This window comes from Ursus arctos, unplaced genomic scaffold (genome assembly GCF_023065955.2).
Source record: "Ursus arctos isolate Adak ecotype North America unplaced genomic scaffold, UrsArc2.0 scaffold_36, whole genome shotgun sequence".
In the NCBI taxonomy this organism is placed as follows: Eukaryota; Metazoa; Chordata; class Mammalia; order Carnivora; family Ursidae; genus Ursus; species Ursus arctos.
The window spans coordinates 2,661,751-2,679,329 of record NW_026623050.1 but is presented as its reverse complement, the minus strand read 5'-3'; the positions used below and the strand labels follow the sequence as shown (position 1 = coordinate 2,679,329).

Here is a 17,579-nt window from a genome sequence, read left to right as displayed (position 1 = left end):
TTAGAGTCAAAGTGTGTCTGGCAACACAAGAGCTCAGGAAATGTTAGCTATTTCTATTAATATCCATCGTTCAAGTTCAAATGCCAACCCCTCGATATTCCCCCTTGCATGCCCCCGCATTTCTCCTTCCCAAGTCACAAGGACTCTTTCCTTCCTGAGAAAATCCATGCCAGTTTGCCAAAGTCTACTTGCTAGCTGGCACTCTGGTGATCCACGTACATTCATTATCTCCCTTGCTAGATAGGGAGCTCCTTGAAGGCAAGGTCCATATATGCTCCCCGTTCATGTCCCTCACTGTGCCTGAGAGGACGCCCTACAGTAGGTGTCATGGTAAGCACCTACGGGTCATGAAGTCACAACAAGTCACGACTTAGCTTTTAAGCATTTCTAACCCTTAGCCTAAAAGCTGAAATTTGGTAGCGTGTGAAAGTTAATGACCGTCACAGACATGTTTTCAAATGTATCAGTATCATCCTATTTCTTCCCTCTCCATACGGAGACCCTCCAAAGAAACAATATACAAAGAAATCTGCACACTCACGCCGTGTGTGAGAGCTGCACTGATCCCGCAGAGGTGACCAGGAAAGCCATTTCATTTTGTTTTTGCTGAAGAAACATATGACATTCATCAGTATAATTTTATGAGAGATAATTTTAAGAATTCTACATTCTTAAGGAAAACATTAGTAATTGTTTTATTTATTCTAAATTACCAGAGGAAAAATTTATTACTAATTCCTCGATTATTTCATTATGCGGCACTAATAAAAAAAAGCCTTGACATCCCCATTATGTTTCTCAAGGTATAATGTAATTTAATAAATAATTTTGACTGAAGTGATTATTTACTTAAAACATAGAATATGCAGAAGGAACCTCAAATCATATTTTCCTGGTGCCATATAATAAAATAATTGTGCAATTAGTAATAAACAGCGTGCAAGAATGACAAAGGTTTTATTTAAAACTTGGGGAACAAAAGCACATCACTTGTGCTTTTTCCAAGCGAACAAAATCCTATAGTATATTAATCAAAGGGGCTGTTTTATGCCTCTGGCAGCAGTGTTTTAAAGTAAACCCTTAATATCAGATCCCAATCCCCAGTTTCAATTTGCTTTCAATGGAAAGGACATTAGAGTTTATAAAATACTCCTTGATTACTTTCTTGAAGGCCTGAAATCTTGACATGTCCGTGACTGGCTCGCACTGCATCAATATACAGTGGTTGAAAGACCAATACCCATCGTGAACATTGCCACAGTGACTTATAGAATCATGCCCTTGAGAAAAAGCCAGAGAGAAAAAAGGAGCACCGGGCAGTGACAAAAATGAAATAGAACTGTCATCTGGCAGTTCTTCATAGTCCGTCAAGGAAACTATTAAAGATGTACAAAGAGCCAGAGAGCGCTTGGGTAAAGCTTGTGAAACCAGGGCTTCAAGGGCAGGTCAGTGCCTGCCGCTGGGGACACGGTGAAAAGCCCAGCCGGGCCCCGCCAAGCAGGTGCTTGGGCAAAGACGCTCCCCATTCCAAGGCGGTTGGACGACAAGGAATTTAAAATACATTGTAAATTAACTCTTAAGGACACCCTTTTTTCTAGCAGCAGATATCACGGAAATTATTCTGGGTCTGGTTCCGGAACTGTATTAAGAGCCTGCCTGGGGTTGTTGAAGCCAGGTTCAAGTATCAGTCCACCCGCTGCCACGCCTTTGCTAAATTGTTTAGCTCTTCTGAGCCTCAGTTTCCCCCTTCTCACACATAGGAAGTAGGAAATCAGAATCTATTCTTTACCTTTTTCCTCCTTCACACCTGCTCTATTTTTCCTTATCCAATATTCTGCTGCTCTTTCTGTGTTCCCCTCACTTGAGAGCTGCCTAAAGCCTAAAGCCATCAGGTCAGAGCTGCTTTGCTGACCAACAGCTGGTGTGTATGAAAAAAAGGAGTAGGTCCTCATGGAGATCAAGGGGGATTTTCCGGAAACTTCTCCACCTAACAGCCCCCCAACGCCCCTGCCCCCCACACACATTCTGCCCAGAGCTCATTCAGATCAGTTTTCTCCAGGGTATGTCAGTGTTCCTGAGGCCTTTGCTTATCCTTCGAATTATTCTAATAGAATTTCACTTAGGAAAGGAGGAGTAAATGATGTCCCGTTCAGGCATGTAGGATAGGTATTTGGAGAAGGTGAGGACTTGGCCTTCTCTTCATATCACCCAACAAAGATCCCTATCACTCAAAATAGACCTGGGGAAATTACCTAAAAATGGAATAAGCGCAACTATCACACTATGGAAATCATTGCTGACAGATATATTTGGTCCCCAAGTCTCACTATGATTTGGGATTTAAAATAAGTAGTAAGTCATTTTGAATAGGCAAGGCAATAGAAAGATATAATTTGTAGAAATTAAAAGATTAGATTTAGTCATATGTAGTGATTAAATCCCTAAACGAGTATAATAGAAATGCAAATTTTATTGTATTTTTGTTTTGTAAAAAATAAATCACACTTTCTATGGTCATTTAAGTCCAAAATCTGTGTGTGTGTGTGGGGGGGGGGGGGGAGAGAGAGAGAGAGAGAGAGAGAAAGAGAGAAACCACTCTTAACAGGCCTCTCTAGAAGACATTTCACTTCTGGATGCGATTAAAGTATTCACATAATCTAAGAAAAGGAGGAAACTTTTCAAAGCCCTTTTTTGAGGGTGGGGGATGGAAAAGAGCTTGTCAGGATCTCCTTTTCTATCAATGGTCTTACAGTCATTTTAATTATAGCATGCTATTATTTATCCCAAAGATTTATTTTTTCCATATAGGGAGTACCACGTCTAGAAAAATTTTTGGCTTTTCTTCTAATGGGGTTTTCATCCTAAGCTACACTTACAGGGCTGTTTGAGAGGTATTTCTTTCATGACTGTCCTATCCAAAAAGTGTACTATAGTTTAGAATTGTAAGTATATTACAGATTTATAATAGTAATGATTTTTACAGTTCCACTAATCCGTCATGCAGATGGGACATATTAGTTTATTCTGGGCTTCCCCACATTCGTTTGGCAAGGCCAAACATACGCTATTTCAACCCAAAAGATTTTTTTTTCTCATAACATTAAAAGGTATGCTGTAGAATTCAATTTACAAACTTGGCACCATATGTAACTACAACAAATAATATAATACCAAAAACTATTAGTTACAAAAGTGTAATATAAAATGAGTAATTTCCTGCTGAGTGGCAGGTATGGAAACCTACTACAGAATTTAGTTTTTTTGAACAGATCTTTAGGGGACCATCAGCATAACTGTCACTAAATACTTTTCCTAGTGACCCAAATCTTGCATTTTAAGAGAATGGCCTTTTAACAAAAGAAACTGATACTGCCCTCTGGAAATTTACTTTTCAAAGGGATATGAGACAATAGGCATACATAGCATTTAATTCACATATTATAATTTTGTGGGGTTTTTTTGGGGGGGTAGTGCTTTTAAATATGTTTCTTTTATTTTCATTCCTCACTTAATGTAAACTATAAACTCTTTTTCTGCTAAGACAATACAAAGCAACTGTTCCTGACTGCTCATTGTGTCAAAAAGAGGGCCAGATACATATAAGTAATTAGCAAAACTATAGAGGCTGTTGTTCATTTCAATGATCACCTAATCCTGGAGTTTGTATTCATTCATAATCTTGCCCAACTCCACACTATGCTGGAAATTGTATGTGTGTGGTAATAATTAATGGGGATGAAAAGGAGAAAGAGGAGTAATGGGCATTGAGCAGGGATTCTACATACATAGCCATATTTAGTATTTATGAAAATGGTATGAGAGAAATACTGTCATTTTCCCCTTTGAACAAATGTGGAAACTGAGGCACAACAAGTAACTGGTAAGCAGCAGAATCAGGATTTGAACCCCAGACTGTTGGACTCTAGAGCCTGTGCTCCTTTCCTACATTACAAATTGGAGATACGAGAAATGCACACATAGGTGGGTTCGTAAATATGGCTGCAGAGCTCTCCAGACCAAATGTACGATGTGAACCTTGGACTGGAACCATGTCTTCTTATGTTAATGGTGTAATGTGGATAATAACTGTAAAGCTGATTTACGAAATAAGAGCACAATGTAAGTTGGCATTATCGCAAGAAAATGTTTAAAGAAGGTGGAATCTGAGAATGACCCAAATCTAGATGAGCTGAGATCGGCGTGCAGGAAATAGTGTGAATATAGGCAAATGTGTGCAAGCGGGACATACATGTCTTTGGGGAAAACACAGCTGTAAAACTGCCTCAAATTATCCCAATCTGGATCATATTTTAGGCCTAATATTGCATGGGATATACTTATGTTAAAAAATGTGTTATTTATCTGATATTTAAATTTACCTGGACAGATGGTATTTTTGTTTGCTAAATCTGACAACCCTACATAAACTTAAATTTACCTGATTTTTTTTTTTTTTTGTATTGTCTACCCTCTCCTACCCCCCATGCTAGAATATATGTTCCTCCAAGCAGGAATCTCACTTGTCCTGTCCTCCCATCTATCCCCAATATTTATAATAGTGCCTGTCACTCACAGATGCTCAGTAGATGTTTGTGAATGAAAGGGAAAAAGGCTTTTTCACTAAGTATTTATTTATTTAATTCCGAAGTTGCCACATTTGAAAGCAGAGGGACAAAAAAGAAAAAAGAAAGAAAAAAAAGAAATTTAAGATTGGATTGAGGAATGAAGGATGAGGTACTGAGAGGCAATAAGCATAAAAATATAAACCTACATAAACTGGACAGGAGAAAATGCACTTTTGGAGGAGCTTTGGAGAGGAGGAGTGGGAGGAAGGGGAGGGAGGAGGGATGGGAAGGAAACAGTTATTGGCAGAGGTAGGGAAAGGTAATGGGAGCAATGTCAGTTTGTTTTAATAATTTTACTGAAACAGCAATGCAAAATCCTTAGAATTTTGGTTAAGGACTATACTTTTTAAAAAAGAGAGAGAGGGGCCCTCTTAAACTACTATGGAACATGATGTAGATGGAAAATGACATGAATAGCAACAGATGTTCTCCTTATAACTCTTTTTTTTTTCCAAAATACCAAGATGGATTAGAAATGTGCAAAACAAAAGAGTCAAACTAACCCAAATTCTTCTAATTCTCTAATTGCAGAAACAGGGCTGTAACCAATTTTACTTTTTTTTTTTTTTTTTAGTTTAAAAAAGGGGAATAATTTTATCCAGACTAGTACTTCCATCTTTCAGCCTATGAAATATAATGTAGTAGAGTTACTCTTAAGTAAAAAGTCAAATTTCAGTTGCATACACTTTTAGGCTCTTTAAACAATGATTTTATTGATGAATTTAGAGGTTTAATGACCAAAATTGAGTAGTGCAGGCTTTTCCTAATTCATTAATTTGAAAAACCAAATTCCTTCAAACTATTTCTCTCATAGTTTTTTCTTACGTATTTGGCACCTGCCTTTCTTCATTTATAGGAGAATCTAGCATAAGATGGCATCCAATTTAGCACAAAATGGTACATTACATAATTTTAGCTTGATATGTCAACATTTTATGATGTTCAGTAAATGCCCTCATGATTTCCAGATGTCTCACCACCTGAATCAGATTTAAATCATGGTGAAATCTTTGATACAGACGCTTGAGCAATAAAAGGAACATATATGTTCAAATATATCATCAGACCAAGCTCAAAGAGTAACTTCTCTCTGGCCAGGTTGCCAATTTCAAAAACGCACTTAAAACTGTCCTCCACAATGGAAGTGCATCCTACCCTCTCCCGTTGGTGTAAGTGTAGCAACGTTTGCCTCCTTTGTCCCTGGGGTTCACCAATAGGATTAGTAATGCTTACTGTCATGAGCACTACTGGTAGACAGAAGTGACAACTCAATTAAATCAAATTACCAAATAACCCTTGGACAACAAGCTCGTGTAAGATAAGGTGCTCCGAAGGTTGCAGGGGATGATGAATACAGCTCAGAGCCAAGTTGGCAAAATGACAGGTAAGTATGACCAGGCTAGCTTATTGCAATATTTAACGAAGTATCAACTGAAGAGACAGTGAAAAGATAGACACACATGCAGATTGACCATAAATCGAGGCAGAAAAGAGTCCGCAACGTTTAAGGGGAAAGATAATGGTGGAAGGAGAAATATAAGAAAAAAGATGAGAAGTGAAGGAACACACCCAGCCCCTGCCTTCCCATGTGCTACAGTATTCATTGCCTAATTCCAGCTAGTTGGTTTATAAATTGAAATGTGTATCTTTGTTTTATTATTGCTTTTGGTCAGTACTACCCAGAACTAGTCTATATACTAAAACTATGTAACAAAATAAATTATAAAGATCATCTTCGTATCTTCCTAAATCCAGAGGAGAGTCAGAAACACAGCAGGTGCTTGATAAATGTTGAATTTGTTAATTAGTTATCTAAATGATGAAATATTATTATTGGTCTAGGAGTGAAGCTATGGTCCAGCTGTGTATACATGATATAGAATTTCCCAAAGCATATTTGGTAAGATATTAATCTTACCAAAAGTGCAGGGAGGCACTTTCTGAATTGACATATATTGAAGAAGCATACCTACTCATACTCTCTTCTTAGATATTCACTGTGATTAATGTTAAGAGTTTGAATCTAGTTCCAAAGTGGAAAAAAAAAACAACTGTCATGCATCTAAGACATCTGAAATTTAAAAATATATACCGGCTTTGGTACAAATAAAATAGGGAAGGGAGGCATTTCATAAAACATCAATCTGATTTACATATAATTATTTGATTGGTCATATTTTATGGGTAATATGGCCACTCTATGGCATTTGAGGAACACAAAAATTATGGACATTAGGAAGTCAGTCATTCTTGGCTTTCAAGCATTCCATCTTATGCCTACAATAAATTTTTGAGTTAATAAAAAATTGTAAAATGGCAAAGGATAAGTCCAAGTGGAGCTCTCACGCACTATATGTATGTATGTACTATACATATAGTTACCACAGTCAACCCACCTTGGCACACCTAGCTAATTTGGATAATAACAACAAAGGATCAAATTCACCATCTAGCAGAAGTGTGTGGGGGGCCATACTCAGCATCATATGAACTTAAATAGTGTTCCGCAAAGCAGGTACAGAACAGTCCTGATCATAGTGGTAAAAGTCAAAAGTCACTTCTCCTGCCTTATAAATTATGTGAGGGAAGTCTTGCATTTAAGCTCTGTTGTAGTCTGCTATTTAGATACTTTCAATTATCCTTTTGATTTCTGAAAGCTTCATATGTTGTAGCTGACAACCATGCACAAGCTTTTAAACAAATTACAAATTATTAGTTAAATGTTCAATTGTAAGTGATTGTGGGTCATGGTGCCTAATACTTCAATGAGTGAGACAGAGAAACTCAGCTTTTGGTTATCTGTGATATTTAACCAGCTGGTGAGAGATCCATCTTTTTATTTTTGTATCCCCTGCCCCCCAGCCTAGTACTTGTCATTACTTGTTTTGAGCAATTTTTCAAAAAGTGTGATTCTTTTGATGTATTAATAAACAAACCATGTTTGTTTTGATTTTGTATTCCCAGTGCCCAGATCAAGGCTAGGTATACACTAGGTGCTCAGTAAATAGTCGTATTTAACAATGAATGTTAATTGATCAATGAGCTACTTCAGACTACCCATCTCTTAATATTAGATAACAGTGATAACAGTGCTTCGTGATTGTGCATTTCTGAAAATGTCATCGCATCATCTTCTTGGGTTAATGAGAACATCAGGAGACCCCATGTCCAAGTTGCTTATCTGATATATTTTAGGACTGTAGGAAACATTTGTGGCAGTTCCATATTAACCATCTGCAAATCCCTACCTCTGCTTGACTATTTAGAAAGGCTTAAAACATGGTATCAGATAATATCCCACTACCTTTTTTCTTTTAGATTTTATTTTATTTATTTATTTGTTTTAGAGTGTTTGTGGGTGGGGGGGAGTGGCAGCGGAGGAGGGAGAGGGACAAGCAAACTCTCTGCTGAGCATAGAGCCAACACAGAACTCTGGCTTGTGCTCATGACCCTGACATCATGACCTGAGCCAAAACCAAGAGTCAGACGCCTAACCAACTGAGCCACCCAGGTGCCCCTACATCCCAGCACCTTAAGATGGTATCAACTTTAATCATTAGTGGACCAACACCATGATTGCTCAATCCCAACACTCCAGAGAATCTTACAATTACAACTGAAACTCATATGGCCTGAGTGGATTGCCATGGCACTGCCTAATGTTACGCTTATCCTAAGCACTGTTATCTAGAAAATGCACTGAGTTCAACAAATTTTTATTAAATAGATATTTATTATGTGCCTGACATGATCCACTGTAAGTAACTATAACTGACAGAGCATTTCTTCTTGGGAACTTCTAGTGTAGATACATTTGTAATATGTATTGTACGCAAATGTAATATGTCATTAGGGGATATAAGAGCCATATTTTCGCACAGTAGTGCAACATAACAAAACAGTCCAATACTAAGTGTCTTAAAAATAATATGCATTTATTTCCTTCATGAGTCTGTGGGTCATTTATTTAGGGCTTGGCCCCTCAGCTCCTCTACTCTCCATTGAATTTCTTCACAGAGAGTCATAAGTCAGCCTTCTGTGGGCTGGTCTAGGACACAGTAGCTGGGATCACTAGGGTGATTCATTCCTGCTCCATGTACTTTATCCTCCAGCATGGATTCATAGAAATTGCAGAAGAATAATAAAAAGAAATGAGCACAAGCTTTTTCAAGCTTCTGCCTGCATCATATCTGCTACCGTCCCATTGGTCAAAGCAAGTCCTAGCCAAATCCAGTGCCAGAGTGAGAGAGATTACAAAGTCACATGGAAAAAGGGTGCAGGTACTAGATGGGATGACAAATTGGGGCCATCTCTTTACTACTGGGCATAACAACTATGGAGAAACACAAAGCAGGGTAAGGGGATAGAGAGGGAAAGAGCCAAACTGGGTGACATTTGTGTGCAGAGACTTGAATTCAGTAGGTGAGAGAGCCAGGTGGATAGGTAGAAAAGAGAATTCTAGATAGGGAAGGAAAAGGAACTCCAAAGGCCCCGAAACTAATGTATATTCAGCATGGTTGAGAAACAACAAGGAAGCTGGGGCTTAGAGAAAGGAAGAGAGTGGTAGAAGATGGAATCAGACAAGCAGCCAAAGGGAAGACCCAGCAGGGCCTATGGGCGATGGCAAGGACGTGGCAAGGCTTTAATTATGGATGAGATGGGAAGACTCTGGAAGATTTGGAGCTGACAAAATCAGTATCCAACTCTGAATGACAGAATCTAACTCGGGTTTTTAAAGCTTCTTTCCGATTCCCGTAAGAAGGAGCAATGGCAGGGAGGCAAGGGTAGAAGCAGAGACGTCCGTTAGGAGAGTATGGTCTTAATTCAGCAGCGACATCATGGTTGGATGGGTCAGGAGTACAGTGTGAACACAGTGAGATGGGATACTGGATATTTCTAAGGTACTACTAGCAGGATTTGCTAAAACCTCAGATTTGGTGTGCTGGTTGACATTACAACACACACACAACATATTCAATCACTCATTAAACTATGTATGTTTTTAAAACAAAAAATATTCATCCTTGGAGCACCTAAAGTCATCTCCTGTGCCTCCAGACAGCAGTCTGTGAGAACCACACTTTAGGAAATCCTGTTTTGCCTTTAGACAAACATTTAGATTAGTCACTCAAGTTCAAACTCCTAAAGTGAATTAAATGGTCAAGGACTCTTGAATTAGAAGGTCACAGACTCTTAAATGTTCTTGGCGACTCAAAACAGAAACTCAAAATAAATGACACATTTATTTTACTAGAACCTTACAGAACAAAAAAATTTTTTTCCTTCCACAGTGAGAAAGCAAATGCTTTCTTTGCTGATTTCATCACGGAAATTTCTGGGATTGATTCCTCACATCAGGAAATTTTTCTCAAATGCTTAATAACCTAGGTTTTATTTCCTTGGTGTATTATGTTGGTAACTGACAAAGCGGCCCATGAGTTCTTTCTTGTAGGAGGAGAGGCACACGCAAGTTTGAAAGTTATAAGCACCTACTGGTGTTGGGAAGGTGCTATGTAACCGCAAAGAGAACAGAGTACTCCCCCTCCCCCTAAAAATTATAAGAATCTAAATATGTTTTATTCTTGCCGTCACTTTATTTTATTAAAATGAAAAGCAGTGTTCACAGGTATTAAATTTTCATTTTGCCCCAGAAAAAAAAGTGAAATTTTCTGCAAAAATTATAAATTTCCACAGCAGCAACTTCATAAAAATGTATGATCTTGCCCCTCAGGGTGCCTCCTCACTTGTTTGAAATGAAAAGCTGTTTGTACTCATGGTTGGAAATACACACATCAGGAAAAATTAATCATGCAAATATTTGCAAAGCGGGAACAGTCATTGTTGGAAGCCTCTGCAGTGAGCTGCCGCCCAACACCACAGACAACAAGGCTGGGAGAGAAGGCCAAAGGACAACCCATTTGAAAAAAGCCAGGACAGAAGCCCCATCTACGGCCTGACAGTAATATCAAAAACATCCTGGATACGCTCCCTAAAAAACTAAGTTTTGACAGTCATATTGCCAAATACTATCAGAGATAAAATAGTTTTTATTAAACATCTGCAAATGGTACAATGGTAGGCAAGATTTAGAAATTAGAACAGGCATTTTTTGTGGAGGGCAGCTATTGGCTCCGTCCACGTTCTTCCCATCTTTATCTAAGGAATATTATGATGAGGCTTCAGATTTATTTTGCTTTGTAGTTTTCAAAGGGGAGAGGGATACTGTTTTTATTTTTTGTAAGTCAATGTTAATGTTAGTGGGAATTCTAAGTATAATTGAAAATGAAATGTAACTGTCATGACATGAAAGGATAAAGCAGTTGACTGGTTCCATTGGAAAAGTACGACCAAGATAATTGGGAGGGGAGTGTGAGTTATGTGATGGCTCTGGTCTCTGCATACTGAGCATGAGACTTGCTCAGAGCCCAAACAACTCCCTATGTGCTTCTCTGCCCATAGTTCTCTACCATCCAATTGCTTATAAAAGATGGAAGGAGAAAGAGAGCAAATCAGAGGCTCCTAATACGAATGACTACATAAAGAGCGGGGCTCAGTGCAAAAGGAAGATGCGGGGCTTTTTGTTCAAAAATTCTTAATAATCTCAAGATGGAAACAGCGGATCATTAAGCAAGCATGGGCCCTGCCTGACTGAACAGGGAGGTCACAGACCCATGAAGTTAGTTTTGATTCCTGATATAAGAAGTATAAGCTTCAGTGCAAAAATTTAATGGCACCTTCGTGATACTCAGGCCAAACAGCTAATGGGACATCTCGTGTCTGGAAGGAGGGGACTGGTGGCTCACTCACACAGGTGGGTTCAAGACACATATTTAATAGGGCTCTCTGGATTGCTTGTTTTGAGAACTATAGAATCTTTGTGGTGTCTTTTAATTTCCCGTTTAAAATGGCCATCTTGGGAAGAGGTAAAAGCCAGCATTAAAACCGCTAACCATTAGAAGTCTTTTGTATCTTATTAGAAATTGGAAGGCCACAAGTACCTGCTAAAGCCACCCGACAGCCTCCGTTGCACATGTGGTCTTGGCAGCACCAATGCCATACCCAAGAGGCTCCTGCTAAGACCCTCTGATTCCCTCTGATCCTGGATCTTCTCATCCTCAGTAATTTTATGTAAACATCTATTATCCATTTCAGAAAGGTGTCGCAAAGTAGGCATGAGAAATGACCAGAAACAATACAATTCAATCACTCAGAAAAAGTAAATAAAATGACAGAAAAGGCAAAAAGAAAGTGGTACCTTAGGTACAGGCTTTTTGTTGACCCTCCTCTTGTTTTCCGACTTTTGTTTAGCGATGTTACAGGAGGATTTCCTGAGCACGCAAACCAGTACTCACTATAGAGCATATCCAACAATTATAGTGATTTCCGCCGACAGGGATCAAGCTTTCTTGATGTGATAAAATGACTGCCAATTTTCAAAGTAAGAGAGAAAAAGTTATTTTGTTTTTTCGTGATGAGTCAACAGTCAAAAATAAGACACGATTTCTCCATCAGGTGACTCTTCATCTATCCAATCAGCTCAGAAACACCAATATTCTCACCTAAAACTCAGATAATAAGAGATGAGATGTTCCTCTCATCTTCCTACTTGTTACTCAGTGTATCTTGGAGACTGACCATGGTGACCAAGTTGTGCTGTTTTCACCCATGAAGGAGGGGGAGGAAACAGCATGACCTTGCCCTCACCCTCAGTGCGGGTGACCCTCTGATTGTGGTGTCAAATGATTCTAAACAGTCAACTCTCCATTATCTGCACTGTCAATCCTCTGGTGTAAATCTTGCTTTCATGTTCTGGCGGGATAATTAAGCTTGATATGCAGGCACAATGAACTATCTTTTGTTTATTTTTACGTCCTGACGCAGCCTGCCACCCCAGGAGGAGGACGTCAAATCCCCCCACACTCAATTACTTTCTCCAACCCAGGAAAGGTGTGAGAAGTAAATAGAGTCAACTCCAGGAGAAGATGATGGACAGCAAGAAAGAAGTTACAGTATCTTGGATTCTGTTAATTCCACAAGCATCACTATCAGGAACCTCCAAGACACTGTATACGAAAATTTTATCGCATCTGATCTTCACTTCATTACGCTTGTAGAAAATCTCTTTTTGCTAAAGATCACTTATTTCAGCTTATTTTAACTCTTCACAAGACACAGGTCTGAGTGGGGGAAAAATGTAAAGCTAAAGGGAGTCAAAATGAAAGAAGCAGCCTCAGCCAGCAGCTTCAGTGTGCATCTCCCACATGAGTAAACACCACACAAGCAACTCCTGTTTTTTTAAACTACAGAAGACATGGGGTTATGGGCTCTTTCTGCAATGCTTGCCTAGAAGTTTGGAACTTAAATGTCTACCACTGATTCAAAGTGTTATAAATTCCCACAACATCAGACCAATCCCCATGATTGAGAACACCTGTGATGTCAAATGCACATTCTGAAACTATGTGATCCTGGTCCCCTCCAATTAGCTAAATAATCCAAAAAGTACATGGATAGACACTCCCTGGGAGAGGCTCTCATCCAGGAAGAAAACCAACTGTCACACCATTACAAAGGCCTGCCTTTATCCTCACCAGTTTAACTGGGAACACCGGAAATCCATTTAAATATTGGTATCTTATTGATTAACTAAATTAACTGATTTCTGAAGGCTTTTATATCTAGAGGCGAATGTCAAATTGCCCCAAGAAAGGGCAGATGAAATCAAAGAAGACAATGTCATTAGTCTAAAACGTTATGCCCATTGCCTTTCACCTCTCACCACTGCTACTTATGAGACAATACATTTTTCAAATTTGCAAAAAAAAGCAGAGACAGCATTAATCATCCAAACTAGACCCTTCGACTGCAGAGCTGAACTTTCCTAGAGGCGATGCTGCAGACTTCTGAAAAGTTCAGGGATCTCTCTAATTAACTGTCTAAAGGGAAAAGAGAGGATTTAATACTTTATTTTGCCAATCCCAAAACATCAGTGGGATGGCCATAGCTCTTGGCATCACTGCGACGGCACCTACCTACTCTATCTTGTTAGGAACTTTTTGGTCTTTCATATGACAATGACTTGCAATGTGTAGTCGCTGTCTCCCGGCAGGGAGTAAGGCGGGGAGGGAAGGAAAAAAGCCCCGCAATTACTGTGCAATACTCAAATCTGCTTGCCAACAGGAGAACAGTGATTTGTGAGACACATCAAGAGGTGCTGGCAAGATCAATCTTCGGAGATCCCTCTGATAGAGGAATAATGAGTTGACAAAGACCAATGTTCAGTTGGGTCCAAGCCCAATAAGATTACTGTTCAGCATCATCAATATTGTCTCCGTTTGGAACTGACACAATCAGACTGGAATCAATTGTATTTTCCACAGCACTGTCACACATGATTTTTAAGTTTGGCTCACAACTCTGCAGAGGAGCTTGCAGATGTTGGCAGATTTGGCTAACTTACGGATGTCATTATTAAGTAGGAGTTGCACCCCACAGTAATTTGTGGTTCTGCAGTGTTTCTCTGAGGTCTGTATATTGAAGAGAGAAGACAAGGAGGAAGAGAAGGAGGAGATGAGAGATTAACGAGAGGGATTTTTCTGTTTAGTCCCCCTCCTTTTGTTTTTGTTTGGTTTTTGGTTTTTTGGGGTTTTTTTAGTGCAATGACCAAATACCGTATGTAAATGGATTGGCTAGTCCTTAGCTTCAGCTTAATTTAAGTGGGGATCAACGATTTTTACTGAAACACAGAATCATGAAAATTTTTCTGCTATGAAGCAACATAACAATAAAATTGTTATGTTTCACCATCAAAAGACAGAGGGTCTATGTAGATGGCTCTGTATAGAAAATATTAGAAGTTGTTCAAGGAGTTGGAAAATCTAATAAGCAGTTTGATTGTTAAACGATCCCTGCAGTCTCCTCCGGTGTGTTTTATAAGTCATTATTCCCCCCACAGAAAGCTATCAACTTCGTATTTCATGAGATCCATTTGGGCCTTTAGCCTTGCCCATATGGGCATCCTAGGCCTGATACTAGCTTACTGATCAAGTCTTCCAGAAACACAATGTGGCTCGTGGTCAGAGAATTAAATGCCAACAAATTCAAAGAGGGCCAGGGGCTGGATTTCTCTTTTGCCACAAGTATACATAACAACGGCTCTGCTGTATTTTCCCTATTTAGATCCATCTAAATGTAAATTTTGTGTGAAGTAAGTACCATAGAAAGACAATTAAATTTGCAGTGCAGGATTCTCCAATTTAATAGGCTTAAGTTTTACCTAACAAACTCAGGTCTTTAAACCATTAAATCTGTCAGAAATTCTATTTCATCAAATCTTTTTTTTTTAATAATAATATTTTTTATTATATTATGTTAGTCACCATACAGTACATCCCTAGTTTTTTATGTAAAGTTCAATGATTCATTAGTTGTGTATAACACCCAGTGCACCATGCAATATGTGCCCTCCTTACTACCCATCACCAGCCTATTTCATCAAATCTAATCACGGTCACTATAGGGTCTCTCTTTCCAGTCCAGGATGACACCAATGTTCTGGAATTTTATCTAAAACAGACATTTATAAGGGCCTCTCTGGTCTCTGATCACCTCTGACAAGATCTTTGTTCAAGCCCATGTGGTCCCTGAGGGGCAGGCATGAGCTTACTTTTCTTAGGCAAGATAGCTTTGTGGAGCCTGGGAACCCCGGTACTATGCTCCAGACTTCTTAGGTGGATCACGTAGTCATTTCCTCCTGATGTCCTACTTCTACCCCAAGGCTCCCTGAAGAAGTGGAAGCAGCAATTTCAAAGTATCCCAAACTGCTGCTGCTTCTCTCAGAGAGCCTCCCCTTCCCTTTCATACTCACTGCAGCAACCATCCCCCCCTCTCCCAGGGCTCTCACTTCTCTCCATCTCCCTGGTGTGACCCCCTCAAAGAGTTTAGGTTACAAAATAAAGCAGAAAAAGTACCAGTCATTGGGGTCCCTTGATTTTTGACTCCATCACAAAGGGCTAGAGAACAATAAGGCCATCTCAAAATGGGGTTGGAAAAATGAGAACAAAACACAACTTAACATCTTAACAAATTATCCTGTTATGCCTGCAGCTAGCTAGGTGGCCTTGGAAAAGTCCCATCATAATCCCAGATTGGAAAAAAAAGTAGAAAAGTAATACTTGAGAGCATCAAAGGAGGGCAGGAATATAAAAATGTTTTGTTGAGGCTAAAATATTAGCAGTAGCAGTTATTTTTGTTGTTTCATGCTCCTTGCAAAGCAGGTAGCAATTTGCAGCTGAGAGATGGAAGAGAAGGAAGAGACTCCAGTCTTCAATATACTTGATTTCTTAGGTGGCTTGGATCTGGTCTGAAGAGACTGCCCTATTGGGCTCCATGCTAACTAATAGCCCTGGGGACTTTGCAAAGGCCTCAAACTCAGCACTCCTCTAGAGAACTAAGAAATGCCAGTTGCTCCATTAGGCAAACTCTCAGAGGAGCAGCTCCCTTCTCAGAGGGGTCCCCGACATCGGCTCGGCCTTAAATATTATGAGCTCTAGGGAACTAGGTGGTAGAAAATGTCAGTGTGTATATTTGGTTTGAATCTGTGTGTGCAGCATTGAAGACTTGAGACTCCCTGGGGGGTATTTAAATAAAGGCCAATGTGCAGGGCCGGCCTTATGTATAAGTGGATCAAATCTCTGCCTATTTGGTTTAAACACATCAAAGCATCCCTGACTGAATGTGGAACTCCTATCAGGTGCTTCTCTAGCCCTGGAAGTACTTCCTTAAGGAAATGTTTCATTTAACTTGGATCAGATATTGCTAAATACCGGATGGATAGATAGATAGATAGATAGATAGATAGATAGATAGATAGATAGATAACAGCAAGGGTTAGTTTATCTGACCATGACACAGCAGGATTTTGTGTCTTGAGGATTCGGGACAGAGGAAGAGTACATTACCATGTAAAAAGAAGGAGCGCCAAAGCACAGATGGGGAAGGGGGTGTGGTGAGTGCTGAGTGGAGCACTTAGAAGACCAAAGCATCTGGGAGACACGTAGTGGTCCCAGGCATCAAGTCTGAGAGCAGCAGAAGGAGAGAAAGTGCCAACTGGGGGCAAAAAAGGAGAAGTACAAAAGATTTGCCTCTGCCACAAATGCTTGCCAGGGTCTTTCCCCCATTCTCATTCAATTCAACAGAAATTAATTATGAGCATTATAATCATATATGTTCTACTCATAAAAATGTGAAAACCTGGTCTGAACGGGAGATTCAAACACTAGGAACCACATACCTGGTCTGTAGTTCACATCCACTGTTTATTAGTCACATGTTCACATCCTTTACATTTTCTGAGTCTCAGTTTCTTCTTCTGCAAATTGATAATACTATCTGTTGGGTTAGACAGAGCAGATCTAAGGACATACCTAATGGATCCAACCATTTCTTCCACTGATAACATGCAGGAAAAGAAACAACAGACTCCCCTTCCACTATTCTTCTTGGCAATAAGATATTAGAAAATGGGTTAACAAAGGATGACGCCCATAACAAACCCAACCCAGGCTCACGGCTGGGTCTCTCTCCTGCTTAGACTCCAAAGTGGAAATCCTGTTAGAGACTCCAGTTGCCTGTCTTAACATGTTTCCATGGTTTTCACGCGTGTTTCCCACAAATCCATTGATAAGCAGCTGTGATGAAAGCCCCAAGGAAGGTTCAACCCCATGCAGGGACCGACATTTGCACATGGTCCTTACTTTCCACCCTTAAAGCTCTTTGAGGTTCCACCCCTGTGGGTGAGACTAAGGATTGAAATTAGGATTGTTCAGTGAATCACTCTGAACTTTGCTTGACCTGCTATCGAGTAGTTCTTCAACTATCATGTTCATAAGAATCACCTGGAGAAAACGGTTTTTAAATGCAGAGGATTCCTAAGGCCTATCAACCTGCAAGGTT

General features: G+C 39.6%; 1 long non-coding RNA gene across 1 annotated transcript in view; it reads right to left on the bottom strand.

Annotated features, from left to right (window-relative positions):
- Nucleotides 1-220: 220 nt before the first annotated feature.
- LOC113242064 (uncharacterized) overlaps nucleotides 221-17,579 on the bottom strand; it is a 338,014-nt gene continuing 320,655 nt past the window's right edge. The window contains exons 8-10 of the long non-coding RNA XR_008957100.1: nucleotides 16,918-17,015; nucleotides 11,881-12,048; nucleotides 221-606 (exon numbers count right to left, since the gene is read on the bottom strand). This is a non-coding gene — a long non-coding RNA (uncharacterized LOC113242064). The remainder of the gene's footprint in view (nucleotides 607-11,880; nucleotides 12,049-16,917; nucleotides 17,016-17,579) is intronic.